This window comes from Aegilops tauschii, chromosome 7 (genome assembly GCF_002575655.3).
Source record: "Aegilops tauschii subsp. strangulata cultivar AL8/78 chromosome 7, Aet v6.0, whole genome shotgun sequence".
Lineage (NCBI taxonomy): Eukaryota > Viridiplantae > Streptophyta > Magnoliopsida > Poales > Poaceae > Aegilops > Aegilops tauschii.
The window spans coordinates 584,386,052-584,394,495 of record NC_053041.3 but is presented as its reverse complement, the minus strand read 5'-3'; the positions used below and the strand labels follow the sequence as shown (position 1 = coordinate 584,394,495).

Sequence of the window (8,444 nt, the reverse complement as noted above, 5' to 3'; positions counted from 1 at the left end):
CTCCTTGGCGAACCGTTGGGAAGTACGGTGTGAAAGAGAGGACGCCATGGCAAAGATGTGGTGGTGTCATCCAGTTTTAAAGGGAGGGCTCCGGTGAGAAATGTCCCTCTATGGCGAGAAACCGAGTGGAAAAGGGAGGATCTGGCAGGAAAAGGGAAGTTTGCGTCATGGGGTAAGGTTTTTGTGTTGAGCCCGTGTGTCGGAGATCACATGACAGATAGTTCGGACAATCACATTTCCCGCCAGCACATGGTCTGGATTTGAGGGAGCTCGGACTGTGTAGATGGTTGAATTTTGAAGATCCCGCTGGACGCTTTCCGAACACACGCGGACTTATGAGGAAGAAATGAACTTTGATCTTGAAAAGTACCTTAATAATTTGTTTGACTCATTTACATGCACTATAGCCCGTAGCAACGCACGGGCATTCTACTAGTATGTTTTAGCAGAATTTGCTCCATTCATATCCTCTCCCTAACACAATGATGGGAAAAAATTTCTTTCCAAAAGATATTCTTTGCCGTGGACCTTTCCGGTCACACGCCCTTGCCGCACATGTGCGTGCCCATTGCCGGCTATGTTGCCGCCTCCGAGCCTCCTCCTGCCACCACCAAACATGGTCACTCAGCTGGAGCTTGTGGCCGTCGTCGCCGTGTCGGAAGAGCTCGCCGCCATCGTGGCCCCACCACCGCCACCTCCCACGTCTCGTTCCGGCGCTTCTGACACATTCAACGACGCTCTCGGTCGCCTACCATGGTATGTTGTGTCAAAGGCGGACACCTTAAACTTATTTTTTATTCTTTTTCTTGTTTCTTTATTTTTCTTCTAAGTTCCTTTTGATTGGTGCGCTTTTTAATCTTTTTTCGTCTGTGTTCCTAACGAAAATGGTAGTAGATTTTTTTTCCACTTTCATTTTAACACTTTTCTTGTTTCTTTTTCATTTACTTGTATTTTCTTTTTTTTGTTTGAATTTTATATTTTTTTAAATATTTTGCTAAATAAGCAACTCTTGTTAGCCTTTCCATGTTCTGTTTTTTAATTAAAAAGCTTTGTTTGAAAAAAAAAACAAAATTTTTTTCACTGACTGCACACATGTTGCCCATCAGCCCATGTGCAATTGCACATAGATCGTTCATGTGTAACCTTAAGCCTTTTCTATTGAAAATATTACAACCTGATTGGACACATGTCACTCGCTCGCAATTCCATGTTCGTTTTTCTTCTCATAAATAAATAGTTTCACCCGTTGCATACACGTCGGACGTGCATAGTTGCATGGATGCCGGCCACACGCAATTGCATGTTGGTCTTCAGTGTGCAACTTAATATAACCGTGTTGAATGTATACAGTTGCATGTCTGTTGGTCACGTGCATTGTATATATACAACTTAATTTAACGACATGTTCGTAAGTTCGTTGGACGTGTATCACCACGGGTGTTTTACAGGACGACGCGCAACGCGTCGTGCGAAAGAGGGGCTCACCGTCGTCGAACGTGACCCGCCGCACGGACTCGATCGTAGTCCGCGGCGTACGGGACCCGCCAGCGAACGTCGCCTTCCATCTCTCCCGTACGTCCTCCCGGTGGCCGTGATCCCGGAGCACCGGCGAAGCGAGCGATTAAAACCACTGGGAAGACCAACTAAAAAAGGCCCACTTACGTGCGATCAAAAAGACCCAAGAAGATTAGCAATTCATTATATTTACGTGGACAAATTAAGCATAGGCCCATGCATGCATGTTGTTAGTCATGCGTTGCCGATTTGAGTTTGACCTCTCGTAATAAACCCTTGGTTAACAAATCCTAACACGGCCGGCCGGGACGGAAGAGCAGTTTTGACCCATCGGGATTTCACGTACCGTCGGCGATGAACCGGCGATTTCTCTACTTGGTGCTCCACCACAGCTTCGCACCTGCGCGCAGGCACACGTACACGCTTCACCGCATCAACCCGTCGCGCTTCTTCTTGCCCGATGGCTCACCAGACCGCGCGGCGGCGGCGGCGGTGGAGAAGGCTCGCCTGCCTCCCACCACCATGACCTTCCACACCCCCAACACCAACATGGACTTCATGCTGCTCAGCGCCAGCAAGGGCACGATCGTCGGCGGCGGTCGGGGAGTCGCAGGTCTGGGTGTCCACGCCGGGGAGCGGCACCTACTGCCTGGACACGGCGAGCGGCGGGTGGAGCAAGGCCTGCGACTGGGCGATGCCGTTCCGGGGGCGCGCCGAGCACGCACCGGAGCTCGGGCTGTGGTTCGGCTTGGCGGACGGGGAGGACGGCCTCCTCGGTGCGTGGGACCTGCATGCGCGCGCCGTGTGGGAGGGCTTCACGGCGTCGGACCCGGAGGGGAGCCAGCTGATGAAGTCGTGCGTTGTGCACCTTGGCGGCGGCCGGCTCTGCGTCGTCAGACTCCTGGAGATAGCTCAGCCGTCTTGCCAATGCTACTCCGGTAAACCCGTTCGCCACTACGCCGTGTTTACCGGCGTAGAGGTGGAGCGTTGCGGCGGCCAGGAGGTCCGCATGATCAGGCACAAGTCGTGCCGTTACAGCTTAGGTTCGGACAAGAAGCCCGTGTGCGTGCTTTAGTTAGTGGGACTGTCTAATTAACATCCGGCTGAAAATCAATTGGGTTTCAGTCGGATTTTCCATCCAACTAGGATGCGACGACAGTCCTATGTCTCCTGTTCCTAAATGTCCCTTGTCCCGCTTTCAAACAGACCGCACAGAATTAAACTTAACGGGTCCACCCGCTCCTTTTCCAAACCCAAACAGAAAAGACAACAAAAAGGGAGGGAGGGCTGCAGCCACACCCATTGTTCACAGTTCAAATCCCCAGTTAGTTGCTGCACGGGCCAAAAAGAAGAGCTCTGGAACTGTACTTACGTGTCACAAACAGAACACTAGAAACACTAGGACCAAATTAGTGTAGAGAAACAGGAACAGAGAAACTATTTGCATGTTTCTGAAAGAAACAAACGTGAGTGGATCCTTTAGCACTCAGAAAATTGAGCTCACAGTCACAAACACAGTTACAACACAAGGTCAAAATTGAGCTCAGTCTTTCATAAAAAATACAGTTACATCACATGGTCAAGAAAGAGTGGATCCTTTAGGAAAAAAAGGCTTGAACAAAAAAAGCTAGGAATCCTGAAATTTCAGAGAGCTATGACTGTATTTTAAAAACCTTTGGCACAGACAAATATTTTACACTAATCTGAAACTATGATGATGTTTACAAATATACTTCTGTTAAGAAAATGCAATGAAACTATGACTGGATTTTTTAATCTGTGCTACTTTATACAAATACCTTTTATTTTTACTTGGAACTTCGAAAAGTTACGGCCTTTTACTTGTAAAATCAAATGAGTACACTCAAAACTAAAAATGATAATTACCGGTTCAAAATCAAAATGCTACGACCTTTTACTTGTAAATTCAAATGCTACAACATTTTATCAAGCTCTGCACTTACACTAATTGGTACAAACAAGAAATCTATATTCTGAAACAACCAGGAAAAAAAATGATACACAATACCAGATTGCATAAAAATGGAGCAACCAGGAAATGGAGCAACCAGGAAATGAAGCAACCTGGAAACAAAATTATACACAACACCAGATTGCATAGAGTGTAAATTACTACATTGAACAAATACCTAAGGTGCCTACCAAGAAAAATTATACATAATAAACTAGAAATAAAGAACTAACACAAATGAGCAGGCAACACTCCAACACCCTGCAAAATATACAAAAAAACTCCATTAGCAATGATAAGCATTAAAAAACTAAAATAAAACCTACAAAACCAGGCGCAAGCTCTGGGTAAGCTAACAAGAACTCTTGTGAGGTAGCTAACTAACCTAAATCAGGATTTCATGCAACACTAATGAACTAAAAAAATCTAGCAGTTGCAAGCCAAGACGAACCACAGTGTAAACAGACCAAGACAAGCCAAGATTCAACCTCATGTAGTCTACTGTGAGGTTGAAAAAAATGTCAGGCTCTTGCACAATGTAATCACACTAAAAACTCCAGTGTGTAAATTCACTAATAAGGTGTAGGAATTACACTGAAATTAAACTAACATTACAGTTGCAGATAAAGTTACAGTAGACTACACAAAGAGTTACAGTAAATTGACACGGTAAAATGCACAACTCATACACTGGAATTCCACTATAATTCAACTAAACTTACACTGTAAAAGGCACATCACATACACTGTAATTCTAATGTAATTCCACTGAAATTCCACAACTTACTCTGTAATTCCACTACAGCTGAAACCCTACTTGGGATAAGCAGGAAAATGGCGACTACGAGTTGCAACCCAGGCTGGCTCATGCAAAACAAAACAAAATACCAAAAAGGAACGCTGAAATTACGATGATAACACACTGAAATTCCACTATGATTTACAGTGTAAATGCACTAACAAGATAGAGTAAAATACACTACACTGAAGTTACACTAAAAATGAAATGGTAATTACACTAAAAAGATAAAGTAGTTACACTAAGAAAATCCACTATGAATTACCAGAATACATTCAAAGATTAGATGGAGTCATTACATGTACATCCACTAACAAAGACAGATAAAATAACCTAAAATTACACTACGATTTGCACTGTGCTTACAACATTAAGTGACTGTAATTACACTAACAAAAACACTTTAATCTCGCTTGTAAACAGTTGTAAAAACTAAGATTTACAGTGTAAATCCAGTGATAAAGAAAAGGTCACTCTGCAACAACCTCACATGAACACAAGTTCTGACTATGAGTTTGAGTGGAAAATACACTCCAATTCAATGAAAAATACAGTGAGAATTACACTGGAAAATACACTCCTAACAACCCAACTCATACACCTAGAAAACCCTAACAGATCAAATTGACCGTCCGAATTGACCATTTGCACACACCCAGCCCAACTAATCGAAATGAACAGGGGACCGAGGCGTTCCAGCATTTTTGAATTGACCATTTGTGCATACTACAACAAATAAACGAGCCATCCTAATCAAACAACCAGCCGAACCCAACAACTGACCACTAACTACTGAATCGAGCGCCGAGCGGAGCTCCAAATCGCCATGGTTGTCACTCTCTCAAGTGTCTGTTCCGGTTGCGTCTTTGAAATGATCAGAAGAAATGACAAAGGCAACTGGCGGGTGATAGCATGGGAAAGCGTACCGGGTCTCCAGGAAAATTAAGCGGGCCCAATATGTAAAACCAGCAAATGAGACAAAAAAAAGCACGAATCTCAGAACAGAGATCACACGGCTCACAAAATGGATGAAAGCGAATTGATTTCGTCCGGATGAAAATTAGCAATTCGTAAAGAAGAATTACAGTGTGAATCCATTCAGAGTTACACTGTAAAATCCACTAAGATAATTATAGTGTAAATCCATTGAGAGTTACACTGTAAAATCCAGTAAGATAATTACTATGCAAATGCATTAAGAATTACAGTGTAAATCCAACAAGAGTTACACTATAAAAAAACAACTAAAATACATTGCAAAATGCAATAAGAACTACACTGTAAATCCACTGAGAAATTACACTTAAAAAACAACTAAATACAGTGCAAAATGCAATAAGATTTACGCTGTAAATCAACCGAGACTTACATTGTAAAATACAGTGCATTTCACTAAAAAATACTGAAACTCAGACTGAAAATACACGTCGATTTACAGTGTAAACACACTGACAATCCTTGATAATTCACTAAAATTACTGAAACTCGGACTGAAAATACACCCGGATTTACAGTGTAAAACACACTGACAATCCTAGGTAATTCACTAAAATTACTGAAACTCAGACTCAAAATACACTTGGATTTACAGTGTAAAACACACTGACAATCCTAGGTAATTCACTAAAATTACTGAAACTCAGACTGAAAATACACCCGGATTTACAGTGTAAAACACACTGACAATCCTAGGTAATTCACTAAAATTACTGAAACTCAGACTCAAAATACACTGGGATTTACAGTGTAAAACACACCGACAATCCTAGATAATTCACTAAAATTACTGAAACTCAGACTGAAAATACACCCGGATTTACAGCGTAAAACACACTGACGATCCTGCGTAATTACACTGCAGTTAGACTGGAAACTTAAACATAGAATAGTAAGAGACAGGATTAGTTCGCATTAAAAATTAGACTGTAAGTACACTGATATTCAGTTTAATATGTGCTGGAAAAGAGTGGAAAATTCAGAGTAGATTACTGTGACTTACACATTGCTGAAGTTACAAAGCCAGAGAGAAAACACCTGACAATTACAGAGTAAGATGGGCTAATAAAAACTGTAACTACAGTCCAAATCACTAATGCTTAACTGATAAAATACAGTCCAAATCACGCCAATCCGCTCAAAAGTTACAGTTCAAATCACTGACAAAAACAACTGGGATCATACAAACTTACAGTCCAAGTAACTAGGAACTAGATTCAGCATTTACATCCACACATCTATGGACTACACACATATAGGGACCTAAACTACTCGACACATGAACAACTACAGAGACATTCGGGGGCAGAAATAAAGAATAGACATGAGGGAACCACCGGTACATCTACAACAAACAAGATGTTGTCGCATCTACATGTACTAGATTTTGCTCCATCTGCAGCAGAAATCCAACATCTAGGATCCACCACAAACAACCTAAAACAACGGGGATCCACCACTACACATGGGAAGAACACGCCACTAAGCCAGATCTAGCAAAATCCAACAGAAAAAAGCAGTGAAATGAAGACATGGGGAAGGGATACTGGCAAACCAACCTCGTTGGATGAAGAGGGGAGGCGCAGGCTCAGAGAACACCACAGCAAAGGAGGAGCCGCACGAAATCAAAGGGAGATAAGGCACCGCCGCCAAATCACCATGCGTCGATTTCGCCAGTCTCTCAACACGCGCTTGAAGGAGAAGGAGCAGGGGGAGGGGGATGAGGACCGGACGCCTAACCACCGACTCGGCCTCGAGAGATCGGCGACTAAGCTATCCAGCCAAAATCGCCATGGCTCTCTGCCTCCAAGCTGCACGAAATGGTGAATGAAAACAGATAAAGTCAGTGGAGGAGAAAAAAAACGATGGACAGTGCTAACTTCCTGCCGGCAGGAATTTTGCAACAGATCCTCACGCTATCCATACGAGTGCATGTGCGATGCCTCCACGTGATTTCACTTTCTCCTGCATGTGTGTAACATTCCTTCTTGATTAGAGTAACTAATTACATGCATGTAGTAAAAGACAGAATTGATGATGTCACCAAAAATTCTTCCAATGAGAAAATTTCAAATGTTTTACATAAAAGATCCGTCGCAAAGAGTCCTTCAAAACTAGATCTCATATTGATATATTCCGACGACTTTCTTTTTTGGATCAAAAGTTATCAGGCCCAGGCTAAGTAAGCTATCACGTCTCTCGTTCATAAGTTACCATATTGTTTATATAGAAATTGTCGGGGCATATAAATGGTCAACCAACCTTCTTCCCACGTGCAAATTAACTAGAGGACATAATTGCTGATGTCATCCTAGATTCCTCCCTATTTCAAAACTTCAAAATGTTTTGTATCTCAAACCGTCGGTCCGACCGAAAACCCCGTTTTCACATAAAAGATTTTTCGCAACGAGACCTTCAAAACTAGATTCCATATTGATATGTTCCAATGACTTATTTTGGTCAAAACTTACCACTTCTGGGCTAAGTTATCATGCATGTGCGACATATGTTACCATGTTGTTTACACAGATATTACCGGGGCATAAACCTGGTTTCTCTAACCTTCTTATCAGGTCGGGTTAAAGTCACCGCAGTGTTTGTGAAAGAGTTATCACGTATACGATGTGTATAGTACCAAACTATTTACACAAATGTTATCGGGGGTATGTTTTTAAACAACCCTTCACCGGAGTTATCAGGACTGAGGCACATAAGTTATCACGTCTATGATGTGTGCTTATCATTTTATTCACACAAAAGTTACCTGGGGGATATTTCATCAACCCCTCCCCTCATGCCAAAGTTATCAGGACCGAGGTACATAAGTTATCAGGTCTGCTTTTGTGAGTTACCATGTTATTCACATAAAAGTTACCAGGGTGATATTTCATCAAGCACCCTGCCCCTCGGGTATCAAAGTTATCGAGGGCATATTTCATCACGCCCCCAGCGCGAAAATTACCATGAGGGTGCATATAAGTTATCATATCTTCGGGCCATAAAAAAATATCATGTTATTTGCACAGAAGTTATCGTGGTATGTTTCAACAACTCCCCCCATCTTCATCCCTGCAATCAAAGTTACTAGGACTATCGTACAACTGTTATCTGGATTATAGTGTATAAGTTACCATGCTATTCACACAAAAGTTACTGGGGGGT

At 42.4% G+C, this 8,444-nt stretch overlaps 1 long non-coding RNA gene across 1 annotated transcript; it reads right to left on the bottom strand.

Moving 5' to 3' along the window:
- Nucleotides 1–3,575: 3,575 nt before the first annotated feature.
- Nucleotides 3,576–7,310, bottom strand: LOC120968245 (uncharacterized). Its single transcript, XR_005762536.3, has 2 exons — nt 6,842–7,310; nt 3,576–3,748 (listed from the first exon to the last, which is right to left on the bottom strand). It is a non-coding gene; the product is annotated as an uncharacterized lncRNA (long non-coding RNA).
- Between the last annotated feature and the right edge of the window lie 1,134 nt (nt 7,311–8,444).